The following is a 24129-nucleotide window of genomic DNA, read 5'->3' as shown; positions in this document are numbered from 1 at the left end:
ACATCAGAGAAGGGTCCAGAAACCAGTCCACATGCCATTCATAACATTTTTTAAAGGATTATTTATTTATTCATAGAGACACACACACACACCAGAGAGAGAGAGAGGCAGAGACACAGGCAGAAGGAGAAGCAGGCTCTATGCAGAGAGCCTGACATGAGACTCTATCCTGGGTCTCCAGGATCACGCCCTGGGCTGCAGGCGGCACTAAACTGCTGCACCACCGGGGCTGCCCTATTCATAACATTTTTATTGCTGAGGGGGGATGGTGGTAGTGGTGGTGGTGGTCGGAACATTTGTGGGTGTAGAGCAAGGAAGGACTGCAAATCAACCCCATGCCCAGTTTGTTTGTTTCTTTTTTTAAGATTTTATTTATTCATGAGAGACACACAGAGAGAGGCAGAGACACAGGCAGAGGGTGAAATAGTTTTCCCATGGGGAGCCTGATGCAGAAGCAGACGCTCAACCACTGAGCCACCCAGACGTCCCCCATGACCAGTTTCTAATTGGTGTTGGTGATAATAACCTTTCAGAGAATCTGCTCCATAAGGTGACTTTGTGGAAGCCTCTCAGTTTTGCTCTGAGCCCTGTTTACTTTGCTATCTCTACCAGCAGCTGTAATGAATGGGAGAGGCTTGGCCTTCTCAAGTGCCCTTAGGCTGTTCCCAGTGACCCTCAAGTCTTAAGAATCATTTGGGTGAGAATAATGCTGAAATCCTGTAGCTATTTGGCTCAGAAGAAAAGCTGCACTGCCATGGTGATAAAGCTCCTAGTTGAATAAGGAAAATGCCAATTTCCAAGAATCTGGGTGGTAGTAATTTTAATCAAGTTGAGAAATGGGATCACTGAGAAGGGGATTTCCGCAGTATCTAGGCTGTTGGGGAAACAGTTATTCCCCACTGTCTTCTTTTTACAAATTTCGGGAGAGGAACATGAGGCCTCAAGGCTGTGTCCCTATCTTCAGTATGACAAGCAGTCCACAGAGGCCTGCCAGTATTCTGCATTATAGTTACACTGTAGTTTTTCCTTTTAAAAATACATTATATACTGAACATAATCTTACTGCCTCTTACTTGCTGCATATGCATTAACATCCTTCTTGAAAACTGCAAATACAAGAAATATAAAAATACATACTTTATAAGCCCTGGCTTTTGGGGAAGCCAACTTGGAAGTTCCCTTGTTTTTTTTTTTTTTTCCCCCAATCCAATTCCTTGGGAGGGATGGTAAGAACGTCTCTCTCTTTTCCTCTCTCTGTTTCACCCAAATGGGACAAATTGTTACTGGATTCAACAACATTCTTTCCCAAATGATTCTTCAGGCATGAGGGTCATTGAAATTTATTTTTAAATTCATCATCTTGGGTTGAAGGAAAGCAGTTGTCTTTACTGAATTCCCTTGTGGGCTTTCAGCTGCCCAGACACCCCCACATCTTTACTAGGCACATTCCAGCAGTCTTGAAGCCCTGGCCCTGAGGAGTGAAATTCTGGTCTGGCGTCTCACTCCTGGAATCCTATCGTGAGCCGTAGCCATGCGTGGATTAGGTGTCAGATCGAAAAGCTGAAGGAACAGGTGGCCTGTGAGCTTAATATAAAACTTCCGGCTTGGAAAAGTGGTTTTGGAGCCTCATGCTTACTGAAAGTTTCCTTCTGCTTTCTTGTTAGCTTTAGCCCTCTTTTGATGGTCTCCTTAGCTCCCTCCAGAGTATTCTAGAAGCGTGCTGGAAGCCATCAGAATATAAGTAGTTAAACTGCAGTGAACTTGGAGAATGATTAAACAGTGATTAAGTGATATTTTAACTTCTGTTTACAGAGAAGAAATGAAAATCATTAATAAAACAAAGTTTGTAGTTTTGACTGAAATCATCTTATCTTTCTTGGCCAGGGCTGCCTGCACTTTTTCAGTTTCATTTTTAGCTACAAGGTGAACTCCCCACACACTTTACTGATGCCCATTTTTGTTTTTGGTTGTGTTTCTCTCTTTGTCCCTGTCCTCAGCCCCCTTTCTTCCCACCATCACCTCTGCTTCTCTCTCCCTCTTTCATGCTGCTTTATTGGTCTCAGAAAGCCAGGTCCACTCAGCACAGAGTGGGACTTGGCTGCTCCTCTGTGTCTTCTGTTCCTTGGAGGCCTTGGGATGAAGCAGGATAGGAGATTTGGAATATTTAGAAAACCACTGGACAGGTGGAAGAATCACCAGATAAAGAATTATAGGTGCCTGGGTTTGAGTCCCAGCTCTGCTGTTTATTAGCTGTATGATCTTAGACAAGTTACTTAATCTCTGCAAGTCTCAGTTTCCTCTTCTGTAAAATGGGGGTGATAATTCCTACTTGAAAGAGTAGGATTTAGAGAGGATTAGAGTTGTGCATGTAAAGATCATTGCCAGGCACACCCAAGAGGCATTTAATTATGTTTGAAAGCAGGAGCTTTGCTGAGTGATTGAAGAGGTCAGGGTTGATGGTAGCTAGTGGACTGCCGTTGGTTAGCTTTTTGCCTACTTAACTACATAATGTTAATTGTATAGTTCATATATTATTACATAAAGTTATACTATTCCTTGCCTTTATTTACTTTAGTAAATATAGTGGCGACCCAAAGGAGGGCTAAGTGGGCCTTTAGTGTCCCCCTGTCGCCATTCCCTCCCACTCCTGTCATCATCTCCCCTTACCCCAGCCACTCTAAATAAATATAAGTGCAAATTGATTGATTGTTATATAAATACAGCATTAGGAGTTCCTATGATCGTGTTCCCTCTTCCAACCCAATTGCTACATACAAGTCTGTTTTATTAAAAATGTCTGGTTCCCTACTGTGGTACTGATGCAAAGACTTATTTCTCCCAGAAATGATTTGTCGCTGATTTATATAAAAGAAGATGTAAAATAATTTCTGAACATTTTATTTTGTCTTATTTGAGGCATTTGTAGTAGAGAAATGGGTCATGGTTATTCTACCCTTTGTGCTTTACTAAAGTGGAATGAGCCAAGGCCAGTGGGTCCTCGCAGATCACGGGGCCTTTGCTATTCCTCTCAGCCCTAGTTAAGCTTGGCTGAGTCTCTAGGTCTTAGCAGCTGTTTTGGAAACTTGATAAAAAGCATAATGTGTTGGCAATATGAGAGATACTTTGTGGCTTTTTAATTAGTATCTTTTAGCATATTGTTTCTTTTGAGGGGGCCTTAATATCGAGTATCTCCAGGGTGCTCAGTATTTTTTTTTTTGAGATTTTATTTATTTATTTATTTATTTATTTATTTATTTATTTATTTATTTATTTATTTATTTGAGGGTCGGGGGAGCAACAGAGGGAAAGGGGCAAGCAGAGCCCAGTGTGAGGCCTGATCTTAAAACCCTGAGATCAGGACCTGAGCCAAAATCAAGAGTTGGATGCTTAACAGCCTGAGGCACTCAGGCTCCCCAGTGTGCTAAGTATTTGATAGAGCATACGGAAATTTAAATATTTATGTCTCAAAGTATCAGAAAACAGTGGCTCAGATTGCATCTTACCTTATATGTTCATGACTGTAAAAATTAATATTGTTAAGATGACAGTACCCTCCAGTTGATCTACAGATTCAATGTGGTCCCCACTACAATCGCCACCTTTTTTTTTTTAACATTTTGTTGCAGAAATTGACAAGTTGACCCTAAAATTCATATGGAAATGCAAGGGATCTATAGTAGTCAAAATAATCTTAAAAAGGAAGACTCACATTCCCAATTTGAAAACTTATTAACAAGCTACAGCAATCAAGACAGTGTGGTTCTAGCATAAGAATAGATATGTAGGGCAGCCCTGGTGGCTCAGTGGTTTAGGGCCTGATCCTGGAGATTTGGGATCGAGTCCCGCATCGGGCTCCCTGCATGGAGTCTGCTTCTCCCTCTGCCTGTGTCTCTGCCTCTCTCTCTGTGTCTCTAATAAGTAAATAAAATCTTAAAAAAAAAAAAAAAAGAATAGATATGTAGATTGATGGAATAGAATTGAAAGTCCAAAATTAAACCCCTGCATTTATGATCAAATGATTTTTTAAAAGATTTTATTTATTTATTCGTGAGAGACAGAGAGAGGCGGAGATATAGAGATATAGAGAGGGAGAAGCAGGCTCCCCACGGGGAGCCCGATGTGGGACTCGATCTCAGGACCTCAGGAGCACACCCTGAGCCAAAGGCAGACGCTCAACCACTGAGCCACCCAGGCGTCCCTGATCAAATAATTTTTGACAAAGATACCAAGACAATTCGATGTAGAAGGGATGATCTTTTCAACAAATTATACTGGGGAACAACCAGATATCCAGATGCAAAAGAATGAAGTTAGACTCCTACCTGACACTATATGCAAAAGTTCAAAATGACTCACAGACCTGTGTGTAAGAGCTAAAACTCTTAGAATGTTTAGGAATAAATTTTGGCGACCTTGGATTAAGCAATGGTTTCTTGAATATGACACCAAAAGCGTAAGCAACAAAAGAAAAGAAAAAATAGGTAAATTGAACTTGATCAAAATTAAAAACTTTAGTGCTTCAAAGGACACTATTTAAAAAGTGAAGAAACACACCACAGAATGGGAGAAAATATTTACAAGTCATATATTTAATAAGAGACTTCAATGAATCTTTATATTTTAAATATAATAGTAAAAAGACAACTCAGTCAAAAATGGGCAAAAGATTTGAATAGGCATTTTTCCAGAGAAGATACACAAATGACTAATAAGCACATGAAGAGATGCTCAACATCATTAGTCATTAAGGAAATGCAAATCAAAATCATTATGAGAATACCTTTTCATACCTACTAGAATGGCTACTGTAATAGGAAAGATATGGTGAGGATGTGGAGAAATTGGGACCATCATGCCTTGCTGTTGGGAATGTAAAATGGTGCAGCTGCTTCAGAAAATAACTTAGTGGTTCCTTAAAAAGTTAAGGAGACCCAGCAATTCCACTAAGCATATATCTAAGAGAAACAAATATGTATGTCCACATAAAACTTGTACACAATTGCTCATAGCAGCATTATCCATAATAGCTCAGAAGTGGAGACAACCCAAATATCTGTCAACTGATGAGTGGATAAACAAAATGTGTCATATCCATACAATGGAATATTATTCAGCAGTTGAAAGGAATGAAGTACTAATTGATGCTAAGATGGATCGGATTAAAAAACATGCTAAGTGAAAGAAGGCTGTTAAAAAAGACCACATATGGTATGATTCCATTGTACACAATAGGCAAGTCCACAGAGACAATAAGTAGATTAGTGGTTGCTGGAGCTAGGAGAGGGTGGAATGGGACATGACTGATAATGGATATAGGGTTTCTTTGGGGGCGGGTAATGAAATGTTTTAAAATTACATAGTGGTGATGGTGAATATATTAACATCTATTGGATTGTTCACTTGAAAAGGGTGAATTGTATGGTGTGTGAACTAAATTCAATAAAACTGTTATAAAAAATTGAGGGTGATTTTGTATGTGTGAATAGCATTTTGTTGATTTGTGCTCGTCCCCTTCTTGCCACTGTGAATCTTAAAGTTAGAGCATCACTGTCTTGAGCACTGGGCAGGTTACCATTGCCCTCAAAGCCTCAAGATGAGAAATTAAGGTTTGCGATCACTTCGTGCAGGAGAAAAGTTGACGACAGGCACACTGTTTGAGGAACGAAACCTTTTAAGGGGAATGCCCTGAGGTTGAGTTGAAGGCGTTTCGAGTTTTAAGTGTGACTCTGTCCTTCCCGAGTTCTTATTTATCTTCCCAACTTCATCCACACACACCACATAGATAGTTTACGTTTTGGATCGCAGGCCTCTTTCCAGCTCCACCAAGAACCTCACTTTCATTTCTTAGATTTTTCCTCCAGGCTTTTGATCTTGGTCTGTGAACAGGCTTTCCTTGGAGGTGCAGAGACAGCAGCTGGAGAAGCCACTGGGGGGCGCCCTGCCCTCAGAGGACGGACAAAAAGGAATAACTTGCCAGGAAGAGGCTTAGGCCTGTGTCGGCAGGAAGAGATGACTCATTTTTCATCAAAGGCATTTCAAAGAAAATATAATGACAGGATGATGTCAGAGGAGCAGGTGGAGACAGGAACCTTGATTGAGGCTGGAGGGAGGGGTTGAATAGAACGGTTGCCTGGGCAGTCAGAACGATGGACTGGCAGAGATCACAAGAAACATCACCTGTTTTGTAGTTCCTTTCTCATGAGCTTTGGTGTGGGCAGTGCTGTTCATGTGCCTTTAGAGCATGTGGTCAAGTCTCTGCCTGTCTTGGGTGTACTGTGTTCATATCTGGATGAGACATCTCATGACACGCAGTGTGCTGTGTTCCTGCACCCTGTACATTAACTCTATGGCTGGCAGGGTCTATGTCTTGGAATTGAACCGCACATGCTCATGGCAGCTGGAAGTGTGGCATTTCCCTTGATATATTAGATACAGGAACTTGCCTAGATATCAGAAGGTCAAATCTCAGGGACTTTACTTTATTGCCAAAAGTACTCTGGTTCCTTCCAGTGTTTTTGTTTTGTTTTGTTTTTTTCAGTTCCTTTCAGTGTTTGGCAAGAGCTGGATCTTTGCTCTAACCTCAGATAAATTTCTTTTTCCCCCCCTTTGAATTAGAGGCCCTCTGTGGTGTGTATGGATGAAGCTGATAAATGGGGAAACCTTACAGTCAGGAAAAAGGATAGTAAGTTTTGGTATCCCTTCATATTTCAAATCACTAAAGTTGGTTAGGTATTCAGGCTTCTATTTGTTTTATTTTATTAATTAACTAATTTATTTTTAGTAATCTCTCCACCCAACATGGGGCTTGAACTCATGACCCCCAAGATCAAGAGTCATATGTTTCACATACCCTTGCAACCCCTGCTGAGTGAACCAGGCACCCCCAGGCTTCCATTTATATTAAGATTGGAAGAGAGTGCTGGTCACTATTATTCTTTAACACTTTCCAGAGTCTGTATGATTATGAATTTGGAGGCTAAATTAGTTTTCCAAAAGTTAAAAGGATATTTATTGCTTGTATTCTGTGTCAGGATTCAGGTCTCCCAAGAAGTATCTGGGGAGAAATGGCTTAGCAATATCAATTGCTGTTTTTGTGCTTTATGAATCATTTATCTGAAAGTGGCTTGGAGGACTTCTTGGACAGAAGATATTGCCTCTCTTTAAGATATATCATAAACAAGAAAAAAAAGCCCCCCCCCCCCCAAAAAAAAAAAAAAACCAAACCCAAATACAAAAAAACCTCAGAATTGGAAGAGAGGGAGGAAAGCTTACTATTTGGTGCTGACAATGGGCTGTTTTTGGATAATTACTACCACGTCTATTGTGGACTAAAGCTGATCTTCCGGTGAGAAGGACATGAATCAGAAGGGGCTGAATCATACCACATTTTTTAGGGAAGGGTACTGGGCTTCCCTGGACCCTACATGACAATATTCCTCCTCCCTATAACTCTCCATGAAATGACAAATCATTAGAAGAGACCTTTAGCCTGAAGTGCCAGAGGACCCAAGGGAAAATTTCTCTAGCATGGGTTCGATTTGGGAGCTCCCTGAGAGTAATCTGTGATGAGCCTGTTTCAGAGAGCCTGACTCTGAATTGGAGGAGTCTGAGCAGAAGCAGCAGTCTTGACCTGGACATGTTTTCTGTACCTGCTCATGATGTATACAGATCTTCTCTCCCTTTGGTTATGAGCTAAAGTTATGACCTTTGGTTATGACCTTTAATCATAAGGTTGAACAGTGATAAGGGAGAAGTATTCTAACATACCAGTTAACTAGAATATTTATTCTAGTTAAACATAGGAAGGGAATCTATGTGGGGGCTGGGATTCCAAACATCTTTTTTATTTATTTATTTTTTAAGTGGGAGAGGAGGACTTTTAGGGCTCATTGTCCCCTATAGAATAAAATCCAAACTCATTTTGTCATTTAAGGCCTTCCATAATCCAGCTCAACTTTCTATAAAATTATTTTTATCAAAATTATATTTATTCTTTTAAAAAATATTTTATTTATATTTATTGAGAAAGAGAGAGAGTGTGCGCATGAGCACAAGCTGAGGGGAGGGGCCGAGGGAGAGGGAGAAGCAGATTCCTCACTGAATAGGGAGCCCAACTGCAGGGCTTGATCCCAGGGCCCAGAGATCATGACCTGAGCGAAAGCAGACATTTAACTGACTGGGCCACCCAAGTGCTCCAAAATTATTTTATTTTTGTTCTTGTTTTAAAAGGTCAAATGTTACAATGAGGTTTATAAAAAAATAATCTCTCCCTCCCCACTTCTGAGACATGCTTCCAAGTCATTTAACTATTTTTTAGTATTTTCCACTACATTTCTTTTTTTTTTTTTTTAAAGTAGACTCCAGCCCAACATGGGGCTTGAACTCACAACCCCAAGATCAAGAGTTGTGTTCTCTATTGACTGAACCAGCCGGATGCCCCTCTACTACTTTTCTTAAATATACTCATGTACTAATGCTTCTTGATTTTTCATTTTTAGACATTATCTGTTGATGACCTACCATTGAAAATTTGGATTTACTTCTTTCATCTCTGCCCTCCTCCCTCTTCCCCCTTTTCCCATTGTCACACATCACTACCATTGTGGGGTATTCTGTATTTAAGATTATTATGACTATATAAATATTTGCTTAAAGGTGAGCCATATAGTATTCTGTAATTACATTTCATTTCTTGATGGACTTTTTTCTTCATGGAATTAGTAATTGACTTATTTTATTATTTGTTTACTATTCTGTGGCCCTATCTTCATGCTCTTCCATGGAAAGCTCTTAGTATATTGTAAACATATCAAATAATCTCTCTCTTATTTATTTATTTATTTTGGATAAAATAATCTTTTAGTTCAATATTTTCTTTGGAGATATCCCCCAGGAGCTTTCTTTTCTCTAATTATGTTCTCCAACTCAGGCCTTTAGTAAAGTTGTCATCCTGAGACTTTCCTTCACCATCACACTAGGAAATTCCTTTAACTCTCTCCTGTGTTCGATCCTATGTTTCTTGGATCTCATGCTGCCATTTTTCTTGGTTCACTCCATCCAAGGATTGGGATTTATCTTAGAGTAGCTTCCGGAGAAAAAGATATATGAGAGGTAAATAGTTTCGAGACTTTGCTTACCTGAAAATGTCTTTATCTGAAAGTTAATTTTAATTTCTCTTTGAGTAAGAGTTTGAGTATAGACTTCCAGGTTGCAAATGACGTTCCATCAGAATTTTGAAGGCATTACTCCTGCCTTCCAGTGTTGCTGTTGAGAAGTCCATGCCATTCTGTTTTCTGACTTCTGTTTGTGACCTGTTGTTGTTTTGACAGCTATTAGGGTTTTATTTTTAACTCTAGTGTTCTAAAATATCATGATGATGTACATTTGTGAGGATCTTTTTAAATTTGCTGATTTGAGTTCTCTGTGGGTCTTTTTCATTTGAAAACACATCTTGCATTTATTAGTTCTTTGATAATTTCCTCCCTTGCATTTTCTCTTTCTGATTCTTCTGTTGGATTTTGGGCTAATTTGATGACCTCACTGAATTCCTCCCCCCCAATATTTTCTTTTTCTTTTTGTTCTAATTTATGGTAAAAACCCTCAATGATATCTTTCAACTCTTTCTTGCAATGGTTTATTTTTGCTATTGTATTTTTATTTCTAAGCATGTAAGAGATTTTCTGAGTGTTCTTTTATAATACTAGTTCTTGTTTTACGGCAATGTTGCCTTTTAGTGCTGAGGATATTAGTTACAGTGCCCCCAACCCCCTCGATGTTTTCCTTTGCTTCCAACATTGTCTCTGTTTCAAGCTCCTTTTGTTCATTTTAGTCTGTTTTTCATGTTCAAGACTCTTAAAATGTCCACTTTTCTTGGTGATCTTCATAATGTAAGACTTAACCCTTTAAAAAGCTGAATGGAAGCCTAAAAAAGCTGATCAGTGGTGTACTCTTAACAATAACCAGGTAGGGGAAGGTCTTTTTCTCCACAGAGGAATTGGCTAGTCTGCTACGGGGGCCTCGTAATCCTGGCTGCCAGAACTCTAGGGTTGCCAGTCAGGATAGGAGTCTCGGTGGAAAGGCTTGTTCATTATGTCAAATTTCACTTGATCCCCCTATTTTTAGTGAGGCACACTTCTGACCTCATGCGGGCCTGAAGACTTCAACCGGTCTTATTTGCACCCTCACCCCGCAGCTTCCTTCTGCTCCCCTCAAGCCTTCAGAGGCCCGCAGTACATCCAGTTCCCCAGCCTTTCTGGAGCCCTGCAGCACAGATTACCTGGTTTCTTACTGTTCCCCACTCTTCACAGGCACTTAGCAGAAACAGTAAGCTGAAATTGAAGTTAGTGACCATTGATCTGTCTGTCCACTTTGCTATTTTTCAAACTTTTGTTGATGTTTTTTGTTCTCCTTTTCTGTGGGTTTGTGCCATTTTTATTCCTTCACTGTCATTTTCCTGAGGTCTCAAAGAATGAACATAAATATTCATGTTAAGTCTGCCACCTATAACCTGAAGTTGGCAGAAGTGAATCTTCCCAACTTCTCACTTGCTCACTCTCTCCCAAATACACAAACCCTGTACTCTAGCTTTGCTTATATTTTCTTGTTTCTGTTTTCTTGCTCAGGCCATCTTTCCTCCTGGAATGTCTGCTCTTCTCATTTCAGACTGTTGACATCCTACTCATTCTCTTAGAGCAAGTTTATGTACCTCAATACATGGAAGCCTTTTTTAAAAAAACATTTCTCCTACTGGAAATGACCATTCCATTGACTGAACTTCTAGATTTCTTGTGTACCAAATTCTTGTGGTCTTACCACCCTCATGACACAGCATACTGCCTTATGCTATAATTATTTATACACATACCACTTCCCCAGTTAGATTGTAAGGTTTTAAAGTGTATTGTAAGACTGCTTTGTAATTTGTTGTTGTTGTTGTTGTTGTCATGGGTAACAACATAGAACCTAGGCAACTAAATATTTCACAAAACCACAGTAGTTTAGGGCTAGAAAAGAATATAGAGCTCTAGAATGTCAGCTCATTTTATGAATGAATAAACAGATCCAGTGTGATTAAGTGATCCTACAGTCATATGATAAACTAGGAACAGAACTGGAACTGTCACCTCCTTCTCTAGTTCTTGAACTGCTAAATGTAGTGATAAAATCTGATATGTGCTTAATCACATATTCTCATTAATCCAGGATTAACCAAAGGGCACTTTCTGTTTCATTCTTCTTGAACATTTTTGTACATAATCTTTTTGGTCTTAGTAATTAGGAAATTTTGTCATAGGTAATTTTTTTTTCTTTTCTTTCTTTGTTTTGTTTTTTCGATAAATTAGGCTCTTCATTTATAGGTTTAATAAAAAAAACTGAGCTGGCTAATAGTTTTATTCCAAAGTATCAGGGACCCATGGATTATAGGTAAGAGAAAAACACAAGCAACTGTACTGAAAGTGCCTTGATTACAAGGAAATCTTCAAAAATCAGTGATATTATGCATTTGGGGTGATTCTTTTTCATTTACCAGTAGAGTGCAGACCCAATTTGAATTAGTCCTAGTTAATTGGAGTTTTGCTGTTTGGTAATTCATAAGGATTATTGCTTCAAAGTTATCTTTAAGTTGTGTCGAAAATTCTCTAGCTCTTGACAGGCATTTCCAGAATGTTTCAGATAAACTTCAGAGATTTAAATGCTCCAGGAATATCTACTGGAGAAAGTTAAACTACGACTATTGGGACGCCTGGGTGGCTCAGCCGATGAGCGATGAGCTGAGCTAAGAGCGTCTGCTTTGGCTTAAGGGGTGATCCGGGATCTGGGGATTGAGTCCCACATTGGGCTCCCTGTGGGGAGCCTGCTTCTCCCTCTGTCTGTGTCTCTGTCTCTCTGTGACTCTGATGAGTAAATAAAGTCTTAAAAAGAAAAAACTATAATGACTATTGTCTGTTTAGGGTTTGTTGAATATCAGCTGTGCCAGTCACTGATTAATCAAAAACGTAATACCATCCTTTTCCTCATCACCCTCCTTTGGGAACTTGAGGGTAGATGGGCAGGTATTTATACCTTTCTTTGAGATTCAGTTTTCATTAGGGTTTTGCCTTATGAATGAGGCTGATGATTGTAGACAGTTTGATACTGAGTCTGGCTTGTAATCTCCACTGAGCAAGCTATTGCTAGACAGTCTGTGGTGATGAACCATAACCAACCTCTAGGCTAGATTGGGCTCTGCCTAATATCCACGACTTTTGGTTTTATCCAAAATAGAATCTGTTGTTCTCAGATTTGAGAGAGTAAGGGTTTATTGTTCTCATTGGTGTTTCTGCCTTTGACTGTTTCTGCATTGCCACCTGGCTGCCATTAGAGGGAATTCACTGTAGCTTTGAGTCCCTGCAGAGGGCTGAGTGGAACTATCCCGGTCTCCTGGATGGAGTGTGTGTTCTCTTCCCTTAAAACTGTTACCCATATTTCCTTTTATGACTTGTTAAGTCAGAGGCAGCTGGGAGGATGCATTGGGGAAACATTACTCACTGGGCACACATAGTGGCCCTGACTGCTGGTAGGGAGTCTGGGCTGAGCTGAGAGTGAGTCAGTTTTGGAAATGGAAAAATGGTAGGGTAGTGGGGGGTAGGGATTGTATGCCAGTGACTGCTTCTTCACTGCCTGTTCTTTCCTCTATTTAAGAACTCATCACATGGGGCGCCTGGGTGGCTCATTGGGTTAAGCGCCTGCCTCTTGCTCAAGTTGTGACCCGAGATCCTGGGATTGAGCCTCACGTAGGGCACTATGTTCAGCGGAGAGCCTACTTCTACCTTTCCCTCTGCCTACTGCTCCCCCTTTCCCCCTGCTTGTTCTCTCTCTCTCTCTCAGTCAAATAAATAAAATCTTAAAAAAAAAATCTCACAAAGCTCTGAATACTGGGGACCTAGTTGGCGCAGCCAGTAAGCCAACCAACTTTGAGGTGAGAATGTTTTCATGGAAGGAGTGAACTGACTGGATCTAGCATCTCTGCCTTTTATGTCGTGTGTGTGGGTTTTGAAGCAAGCTTGAGCTTGTGTAATGAAAATGCTATGTTTGTGAATTTCACACACAGAATAAAAGCAGTCACAGAATCTCTTGGTCTTGGTTATGAAATTCAGTCTTCTGTGTCCATCTTTGTCCAGTAGGGGTCACTGGGGGTTTAAGCATTAAATGAGAGAAGCTGCCACTAATCTTATGATAGACCAATCAGATTCCTCATCTTAAAAAAAAAAAAAAAGATTCCTTGTCTTTATTGTGACCCCTTTGTATATTGAGCACTTTTTTTTAATATTAGAGCAGAAATAAAAAATGTGAACTTTTTTTTTTTTTAAGATTTTATTTATTTATTCATGAGAGACACAGAGAAAGAGAGAGGCAGAGACACAGGCAGAGGGAGAAGCAGGCTCCATGCAGGGAGCCCGACGTGGTACTCCATCCCAGGACTCCAGGATCCCTCCCGGGACTGCAGGATCACGCCCTGGACTGAAGGTGGTGCTAAACTGCTGAGCCACATCCTAAAAATGTGAACTTGTATTAAGAATTTTGTGGATCCAATGACAACTGGATTTAAGATTTCCAGGGGCAGGGATCCCTGGGTGGCGCAGCGGTTTGGCGCCTGCCTTCGGCCCAGGGCGCGATCCTGGAGACCCGGGATCGAATCCCACGTCGGGCTCCCAGTGCATGGAGCCTGTTTCTCTCTCTGCCTGTGTCTCTGCCTCTCTCTCTCTCTCTGTGTGACTATCATAAATAAATAAAAATTAAAAAAAATTAAAAAAAAAAAGATTTCCAGGGGCAATCCCAAGCTATAAAGAAAGAAATGGATGCCTATGGGGGGCCCTCTGTTAGGAATAGTCTCTGGTAATATTTGTAGTCAAAGAGTGCAAGGTAAAGCAATTTTTTTTTTTTTTTATAAAGCTGTAACTACTTGAAGATTCCACGATGGAAAGGAACTGAAAGGGATATGAAATATTCTTTTAATTTTTTTTAATTCCAGTACAGTTAGCATACAGTATTATATCAGTGTCAGGTGTACACCGATCATTTTAAGATGTCTAATTTTGAACATGAAAATAATACAAATTTACAAAATTAGAAAAATAAAAAATCCAATAAAAAGAAAGAAAAATATCTATCTATTGAGTATTTGAAGAACAGATTATTTCAAGCACTAGGTGAAGCAAGAAACCAAGACTGAGGTGGAATTGGTTTTATAAATAAGACTGGAAAGAGACTTTTCAAAAAAATCAAAGGAGACTGGGGAAGAAAACTATTTATTAAGCATCTGGTGTGTACCTACCTACAACCCTGAGAAACGGGTACATTTATACACATTGTACACTTTAGGAAACTGAAGTTCAGTTTAGAAGATCAGGCCTGGTGATCTGATTCTCCTGAGAGAGAGAAGGCCTGGTGTTAGATTCTCCTGAGAAAAACCAAAATGATTCTTGTGTTGTGGATTAGGGTTCAGAGCAGGCTCTGGGGGTCCGCAGGTATAAAACTGACAAATCTTTGTCTTCAGGTGTTAAGTTTTCCCTCTTTATCATTTAGGGCTACTGCTAGGATCTAGAAAACAATCTCGCAGAGATCTAAAATTAGCTGTTTGTGTGCAAAGCTTGGTTTCCATGGATAAGTAGTTTAAGTTGGTCTCACTTACCTACCTCTTATCATCGTTGTCTGGACTCTTCTTCTGAGTCTTGAATATAACTAGCAATTATCATTCTCAAGCCTGCCTGTTTACCTTATTCTTATTGTTGAAGTCCTCACCCTTTGTCAGCCACATGCCCATTCTGCCCTCTTGCGTTCCAAGGTGTTTCTGAGAAACTAAAGTGGATCACATATTTCTTAGCCAGACCACACTAAAAGATGTTTGCCATTGAAACCATTTTTATTTGGGAAAGCATTTTAAAAATGTGTTTAGGCTGGATAGGAGTCAGATGCTAACTCTCCATCATGAATTCACTTGGAATGAGGGATATTTCTGGATAAAAATAACAATCCTTAGCAAAATTCAAGAGCAATCTCCATGGACAGAGCTTCTTTCCCTTGAATTGTCTCCATTTATTTAAGATACTGGCTACCAGAGTTTCCTGGAAAAAACTTAATAGTTAGATCTCATTATTACTTTGTGGGGGGAAATAATCAGATTCTTGAAGAGAGATTATTTACAATAATAATATGGATTTTAAGATGGACTAAATATTTTTGTCCTTTCCCTTTTTGAAGCAATGCCTTTGAAACCTTATTTGATTTATTCATTGAGTTGGCAGCTTAGAGCTGTTAAATACCACACATTTTACATTGACTTACCTCTTAGCATTGGCCGCTGAAGTTGTCTCGATACCCTGCTGGGGTATAAAAGCTTGAGTAGAGTAACAATAACAACAATAGCTAACATTAATGAGATAATTTTTAATGCTTTAAAAAAAAAAGTCAATAGTGAATGCTATCTGGTGGGCCAGATAGTGCATGTGTTTTCTCCCTTTATCCCCACTGTAACACCACGAAGAGGTGATTTTATTATTCCCATCTTACAGATGAGAAACTGAGAATGAAAAAGATTAAGTAATTCACTCAAAGACACACAGCTAGAAACTGTGAAGTCAGAATTTGAATCTAGGTTTGGCTAACAGAATGTGTTAAGTTGAGAACTCTGGGCAGAGAAAGAGGCACTTGGGTTCTAAGAATGGGTTTTCTAGGGGCACCTGGCTGGCTCGGTCATTCGAGCATGTGCCTCTTGACCTGTTGTAAGTTTCAGTCCCACATCGGCTGTAGACATTACTTAAAATAAAAATCTTTAAAAATGGTGATCCACCGTCTTCTGTCCTCCGTTTTTAAAAAAGATTTATTTATTTGAGAGAGAGAGAGAGAGAGAGAGAGTGAGAGGGGCAGACCAGGAGAGAATGAATCTCAAGCAGACTCCCTGTTGAGCACAGAGCTGGATGATGTTTGAACCCCGACCAACAACGTGAGACCCACAACCTAGAGATCACGACCTCCCCAAAACAAGAGTCAGATGTTCAATTGACTGCATCCCCTGGGTGCCCTTTCTGTTCTCCATTTAAAAAATAAAATACAGAGTGTTCTAGATGTTCTTGTGAAATTTCTGGATCAGTAAATCAATTTTTTGCCAGCTTTAAGAAAAAGCAAAATTTCTACTGTGTTCTTGGAGTCATTTTTTTCCTAAAACTCCCAAGTGGATTTAGAATTCTGGTGTTAAAAGTGGTTCAGCTTCTTTGTTAGTGTGTGTTATCTGCTGGGTCATCTAGAGGAGAATAGTGAGTTATTCCTGCTGTAAGATGGATAGTTTTCCAGGCATTTGCTCTCTCTAGTATGTTTTCGCAGTCAAATAGATGCATTCCCAAGTAATACTTGTGTTTTGTGACTCTTCATGGTTTATGGGACCTTGTTTAGTTCTTTTCAGTGTATTCCATCCACCCTTATACCCTTGGCTCTCACAGTGCTCTTTTGGACTCTTCTTGTTCATTAATTAATTAATTCACTCATTACACAAATAGTTGTTTAGGGATGAGCTTTCATATAGGAGAGCAGAATTCATCTAGCTTCAAAAACTTGAGGGAGGGATCCCTGGGTGGCGCAGCGGTTTGGCGCCTGCCTTTGGCCCAGGGCACGATCCTGGAGACCCGGGATCGAGTCCCGCGTCGGGCTCCCGGTGCATGGAGCCTGCTTCTCCCTCTGCCTCTCTCTTTCTCTCTCTCTCTCTCTCTCTCTCTGTGATGTGACTATCATAAATAAATAAAAATTAAAAAAAAAAAACTTGAGGGAGAAAGTAAAAATAAGCACACAAATAAAGTATAATATAATCTCAAGAGAGGGAGACGTTTACTTCTAACTGGGATGGAGGGAGTCACCAGGGAAAATTCTGTGGAATTGGTTTTTTTTTTTTTTTTTTTTTTTTTCTGTGGAATTGGTTTTAAGCTGGTCCATACAAATGGGATTTTGACTTGAGGGAATGAGAAGGAAATACATTCTAGAGTAAATGAGGAAAATATTGTAAAGCCGGAGATTTTTGGATTTAATTTGCTGACAGTGGGGAATTGAACGTTTATTTTTTTATTTTTATAATTTTTATTTATTTATGATAGTCACACAGAGAGAGAGAGAGGCAGAGACACAGGCAGAGGGAGAAGCAGGCTCCATGCACCGGGAGCCCGACGTGGGATTCAATCCCGGGTCTCCAGGATCGCGCCCTGGGCCAAAGGCAGGCGCCAAACTGCTGCGCCACCCAGGGATCCCGGAATTGAAAGTTTTAGAATAAAATTACAAATGGATATTTATTAAGCATTTAAGATGTACTGGTCATTACGCATGTGTCAGGGAAATTAAACTCACAGTGAATGTGGACAGGATTGGCATGTTGGAGACTGGGATTAGGCAAGTTAGAGAGATTATCAATTTATTAAGGTTTTGTGCAGTCTGCATAGTATTCAGAGGTCTTTGTGGTCAGATGTGGTTTGTATGCTGCTGCTCCAAATAATAATAATAGCCAATAATTATTTAGCACAGGTTGTTTGCCAGGCATTATCTAAGCACCATAAATACATTCACTCATTTAATACTCACTACAGCTCTATGAGACGGTTATTATTAGTAGTGTCATTTTACAGATGAGGAAATTGAGGCTGTATGAGGTTAATTAAATAATTTGCCCAAAAGTGCTAATGTGACATAAACATAGTAAAGTCTGGATTTGAACTTAAGTGATGTGACTTTAGACTGAGCTTGTAATTACCATGCTACTATAAAGCTCATGGAATCTAGGTTACTGAGCAAGAAATTTGGGAGAGTTTTCTAACATTACTATTTTCAGGGACACTTAGGTATGTAGAATATTCTTTGTAGGTATTTCTGGGCCTTTGTGTATTGATTGTTGTCAAAATCCCATATTGCTAGACATTAGAGCCAGTAGTCACAGTGTCTCCTGATTAGCTCCTGTGAAACACAAGTCCTTCTGCCTACTGGACTCATGGAAGGAGACAAATGACCAGAGCTCAGGGCCAGGCTTTGATGCCTGGATCCTGCCATTTTCAGAAGCCTGGGGTTTCCAGTGCTATTAGTCATATGCTAGTCTCTGATTTTTTTTTTTTTTTTTTTAAGGAGAGAGAGAGAGAGAAGGTGTGTGCTCCTGCAAGTGGAGGTGGTCGGGAGGTAGAGGGAGAAGGAGAGAGAGAACTTTAAGTAGGTTCCACAACCCTGAGATCATGACCTGAGCTGAAATCAGGAGTTGGATGTTTAACCAACTGAGCCACCCAGGCACCCCCAGTCTCTACCAAATTTTTAATCTGAGGTATATTTGTTGTTTGAAAAATGCCTCCTCTTTGTAAGCATTGTTTTCCCAGATTTCAGTCTTTTAAATGAGTTTTAGTCCATATCTGCTCAAGTTAAGAGGCTTGTCCACAAGCTTTATTTTATTTTATTATTTTATTTTATTTTTTATTTTTTATTTTATTATTTTATTTTATTTATTTTATTTTATTTTATTTTATTTTATTTTATTTTATTTTATTTTATTTTATTTTATTTTATTTTATTTTATGAGAGACAGAGGGGCAGAGACACAGGCAGAGGGAGAACCTGGCTCCATGCAGGGAGCCTGACGTGGGACTCGATCTCGGGTCTCCAGGATCACACCCTGGGCTGAAAGCGGCACTAAACCACTGAGCCACCCAGGCTGCCCTGTCCACAAGCTTTTTGAGACCAGGTATAACTCCATGGCAGTGTGAGTAACAGTTGTGGCGCCCCTTTTCACAGGCTTCCTTTCATCTCAGTTGCAAATGTTAGTGATTCTGAGGTGTTGCCTTGTTTTGAGATTTCTTGTGGGTAATGGTTGTGGGTGACCATCCTAAATTCTCATGAGTGAAGTAACCCTAAAGAGAGGCAGATCTAAAATCTTAATGAAGTTTAGAGTCTTGCTTTTTACAGGGCTTCTTTGGTGGTTTGGGGCCCTGCCTAATGGCTGTATGGAAGGGATATCCTGGGGGGTGCTAAATATGACTTTAAATGGCTCATTCTTTGTATAATAAATGATCTCTAAAAAAACCCCGAGTCACTCCCTCCTGCCAGCCTCTAACCACTTCCTATAAATGACAGCACACAGATCCATTTTAGTTTTGTTAAGTGAAAAATTCATTTTGTTTTCACAAAGGCAGTCCTTCTTTCTCCCTGTAGACAAATGTACATACACACAAAGGCTGGAAACATGTAGAAAAATGGTGTATCCAAGGTATAGGGTGCCATCTTATGAAGAGCAAATGGCTTTGGATACCTTTCATTGTCTTCTCTAATAATAACAGTAGGTTCAGAATGTGTCTTGACATTCGAGTGCTTTGGATTTTTTATCTAGGTATTTTTGAATGGCACAAGCATGATATGTGATTTTCTAATTAAGATAGTTTTGCAATGGCTTCTGGTAGTAGAATAAGGTAGAGAAGTGGCTTTTACTTTAGGAAATGAAAACATGGTAAAGATATTTATAAGACTGCAAAAAGACAGTTGTACAATGGTGATATAGGCAGCACTGTGCTGTTCTGTGTTGAAGTTCTTTCCTTAGAGCAGGGTGGGGCTGTGTACAAAGCCTTGTAGAGAGGAAGTGTCCCAGACATATACATATCTAAGTTTAAGTTGATGTACTTAGTTTGCCAGAACATTTTAGTAAAGGAAGACAGTGTGATAAAATACATTGGTTTAAAATCAGGCAGATAAAAGTTCAGATGTCAGTTCATCTTCTTACTTTGTGACTTTGGGCAAAATAACTTGACTTTTCTGAGCCCCAGTTTCTCTTTAAAAATATTTTTTATTTATAATAAAACTTTAAAAATTTGAATATAGGTGACAAAATGTTGTGAGCCCCAAGTTCTTGATCTATAAAATATCCCCATTTATAATAATAATTAATAATGTATAATATAACATTAATGCTAATAATATTGTCAGAGTTGAATGAAGTAACAGATGTGAAAGTGTTTTCTAGTTGCCACTCAATACATGTTAGCATATCATAGTATTAGTATAGTGTATTATTATAAATGCCCTTCCAAGCAAGTACTACTTCTTTGGTTATCAAAGCTCCGGGGCTTCTCCACAGCAAGGCGTGGGTCATTATCATCATCTTTGTGTCCACCTTGTCTAGCTTTATGCTCTGTGTTTTTAAATTAAATGAATGAACAAAATGTTCTGTTTCGCAAGAGAGCCCTGCTCCAGAGGGAGCTCTGGTTTAGTCTCCCCTGGATTCCACTATCCATTTTCCTTCTGTTGCACTTATTCTTTTCAGCAAACACTAATACATTTCACATGTCAAAAGTTCTCTTGACCCTACATCACTCTCTTTGCTTTTGTTTTACAGCAAAGTTCTTGAGTATTTTTCACTTCATTGTCACTAATTTTTTCCCTCCCATTCTCTCTTTTTTACATTTAACTTTAAAAAATTATATTTGAGGTATAATTGACACATTATATTAGTTTCAGGTGTACAACATAATACTTTGGTATTTGCATATCTTGCAAAATGATTACTACAGTAAGTCTGGTTACCATCTGTCACCTTATATAGATACCATAAAGTTTTTTCCCCCCTTGTGTTGAGCACTTTTAAGATACACTATCTTCACAGCTTTCACATATGCAACCTATTAAAAAATTTTTAACTGTAGTCGCCATGCTGTTCGTCATAGCCCTATAAATCCCATCCTCTCATGAATCACTCCAGTCAGGTCTTTTCTGGCATCAAAACTCCCCTTATTAAAGTCACTAGCAACATCCACATCCCTAAATTCAGTGGTCCATTCTTTTTTTTTTTTTTTTAAAGATTTTATTTATTTATGAGAGACACAGAGAGAGAGAGAGAGAGAGAGAGAGAGAGAGAGGGGCAGAGACACAGGCAGAGGGAGAAGCAAGCTCCATGCAGGGAGCCCGATGTGGGACTTGATCCTGGGACTCAGGGTCACGCCCTGAGCCAAAGGCAGACACTAAACCGCTGAGCCATCCAGGCGTCCCTCAGTGATCCATTCTTGATCTTCATCATGACACATTAAGAGCTTTGGCAATGATTAATTACTACTTTCTTTTTTAAGATTTTATTTTTAGGTAATCTCTACACTCTACATGGACCTCAAACCTACAACCCTTAGCTCAAGAGTCACACACTCCCCCAACAGAGCTAGCCAGGTGCCCCTAATTACTTCTTCTTAAAACACTTCCCTTCCCCTGGCTTCTGGGGCATCATGATCTTTTGGTTTTCCTAATCCACTGGTTTCTCTTTTGATGGTTCTTCCTCTTCCCTATCTAATGTTGTAGGGTTTTCCACACTTAGTCCATGAACTTCATCTCCTCTCTCTCTCTTCACCCCCCAAGTGATCTCACCTGATTTTCTGGCTTTAAAACTCATCCTGGGTCTCTCCTGGAACTCTAGATTCAGATATTCAGTTGCATATTCAAAGTTCTACTGGTATGTCTACTAGCATTTCAAATCTGCTATATCCAAAAGAGAATTTCTGCCTCCTCCTCAAAAAACCAAACCAAACCAAACCAAACCAAACCAAACCAAACCAAAAACAACTACAACCACCAGTGAGGCCCAAACCCTTTGCTTCTCCAACGGTCTTTCCCATCTCAGGAAGTAGCAGTTCTGTTCATTCAGTTTCTCAGGCCTTAACTCTTAGTGCCAAGGCTCTGTCCATGGCTCTGTCCTCACCCCATATCCAGTCTATGAGCAAATTCTGATGACTCTTCCTTTATAATTTATCCAGAATATGACCACATCTTGCCAGCTCTAACACCACACTCTGGTCCCAGCTATTGTTTCTCAGCCACCAGTTTTCACTTACATTGTTGTAATGGCATTTTAACTAGTGGCCCTGCTCCCATTCTTGCCTCTCAATAGTCTCTTCTCAGTTTAGCAGCAAGGGGGGTTCTTTTTAAAATCATGTCACACACTCACACAAAACTTTCCAAAGGTTTCCTACTTCATTTAGAATAAAAGCCAAAGTCTTTACAAGTGGTCTATACAGATGTAGGTGATCTGATAATCTCTCTTGCTTCATCTCTTGACATTCTCCCCTTTTCTTGTGGGCTCCAATCAATATAGTTTTCCCCATGTTCCTTGAACACACCAAATCTACTTTTGCCCTTTGCACTTGCTTCTTAAAAAATTTGGCTCATCTTTTCTCTAGATAGCCATATGATTGGTTTGCTCATATTCTTTAGGTCTCTGCTTAAATGCCATCTTATTAGAGAAGCCTTCCCTGAACATCTTATATATAAAATGGGAAACTTGACCCTACTGACACTCCCTTCTCCTCTTCATCTCTTTTAGTGTTCTCCATTATATTTGTCTGACAAACTGTATATGTGCTTGTTTGTGTTTACTTTCCATCTTCTCCTACTCATATATAAGCCTCATGAAAGCAAGGTCTTTGTTTTGTTCACTACTACGTTCCCAGTATCTAGAACAGAACCTGAAACAGAGTAAACAGTAAATATTGGATAAATGAGATATGGGTTCGCACAAAATTATAGATGATCTGGATGCCAGATTAAAATATTCATATTGCATTTGTTCACCCATCAAGGGTCCTTTATTATCGCTTTGTTTAATAGATTATTCAAATCTAAAACACTTCCTCTTTTATTTATTTTTCTTTTTTTTTTTTATTTATTTTTCTTATAGCTTTAAACAAATAAAGGAATGAACCACCTGAGTGGCTCAGTCGCTTAAGCGTCTGACTCTTTTTTTTTAATAATAAATTTATTTTTTATTGGTGTTCAATTTACCAACATACAGAATAACACCCACTGCTCATCCCGTCGAGTGCCCCCCTCAGTGCCCATCACCCATTCACCCCCACCCCCCGAGCGTCTGACTCTTGATTTCAGTTCAGGTCATGATCTTAGGGTTGTGAGATGGAACCCCATGTCCAGCTCTGCACTAGGCATTGAGCCCCCCTGCCTAAGATTCTTTCTCTCCCCCTATTCCCCCCAAATAAATAAAATAAATAGGGTAACTATGGATATTAAAACAATTTGTGTTTTTAAGGCTTATTTGTGAGAGAATACAGCATATTAACATACCATAGTATAAAAGGCACCATAGGAATAAATAAAGAACTAGTTTGTTAGTAGGAGAAGCTATAACTCTTCCCCGAGTGAAAGGTGTCACAGAGGATGTTAGATGTGCTCCTCGCTATTGGGTCTTCTGTGTTATGTTTTGTATCCACACTTCATTTTATAAAAAATCTCTTCAGAGAAAAGTAGATGACAAGAGGAACAGTGGTACAAGGAGGTCTTTGCATATTCAACTTAGGCTGTGTGAACTTCTTTCCAGGTTTTCAGTGTGTTAGGTTTATTGAAGTATATTTTATGTACAACTAAAGTCACCATTTTGGGTGTACAATCCAGTGAATTTTGACGAATGCATACAGTTTAAGGAACCATTACCACAAAAAGTTCCCTTGTGTTTTTTGTAGTTTGTTCCTTCCCTCACAGTTACCTGCTTTCTGTCCTATGTATAGTTTTGCTTTTCTAGAATGTCATGTGGATGGAACCATACAGTATGTAGCCTTTTGTGTTTGGCTTCTTCCATGTAGCACAGTGCTCTTGAGAGTCATCCAGGCTGTGGTAGCCGTAGGTTGTTCCTTTTTTATTGCCATGTTGTAGTCCATTGTATGGACACCCTGTGATTTGTTTATTAGTCCACCAGTTCATGGATTTTGGGCTGTTTCCAGATTTTCATTATTTTGAATAAAGCTGCTCTTAGTTTACATACAGGTTTTTCTGTGAACACAGTGTTTTCACTTTTCTTGGGTAAATCCTATGAGTGATATCGCCCGATCATTTGGTATGTGTATGCATCACTCTATAAGAAATTGCCAAACCAGAGCAGTTGTGCCGATTGACACCCTCACCAGCACTGTATGAAAGTTCCAGTTGCTTCATATCCAAGACTGGATATAATCGATCTTTTTAATTTTAGTCCTTCTAGTAGGTATGTGGTGGTAAAGTGTTTTCAGTTGCTGCTACAGCCTCCGTATCAGGTTTTCATTTGTCAGCAGGCCTTAGTTTTGTGGAAGGCATTGTTTTCTACTGTCATTGAGCAGCTAT

The 24129-nt window shown here is 39.5% G+C and overlaps 1 protein-coding gene across 20 annotated transcripts in view; it reads left to right on the top strand.

Moving 5' to 3' along the window:
- Positions 1–24129, top strand: part of MACF1 (microtubule actin crosslinking factor 1) — a 341210-nt gene that overhangs the window by 85621 nt on the left and 231460 nt on the right. The window lies entirely within an intron of this gene.

The sequence above is a fragment of the Canis lupus genome, chromosome 13 (assembly GCF_048164855.1).
Source record: "Canis lupus baileyi chromosome 13, mCanLup2.hap1, whole genome shotgun sequence".
NCBI classification, from domain to species: domain Eukaryota; kingdom Metazoa; phylum Chordata; class Mammalia; order Carnivora; family Canidae; genus Canis; species Canis lupus.
This window is presented reverse-complemented; position numbering and strand designations above follow the sequence as displayed.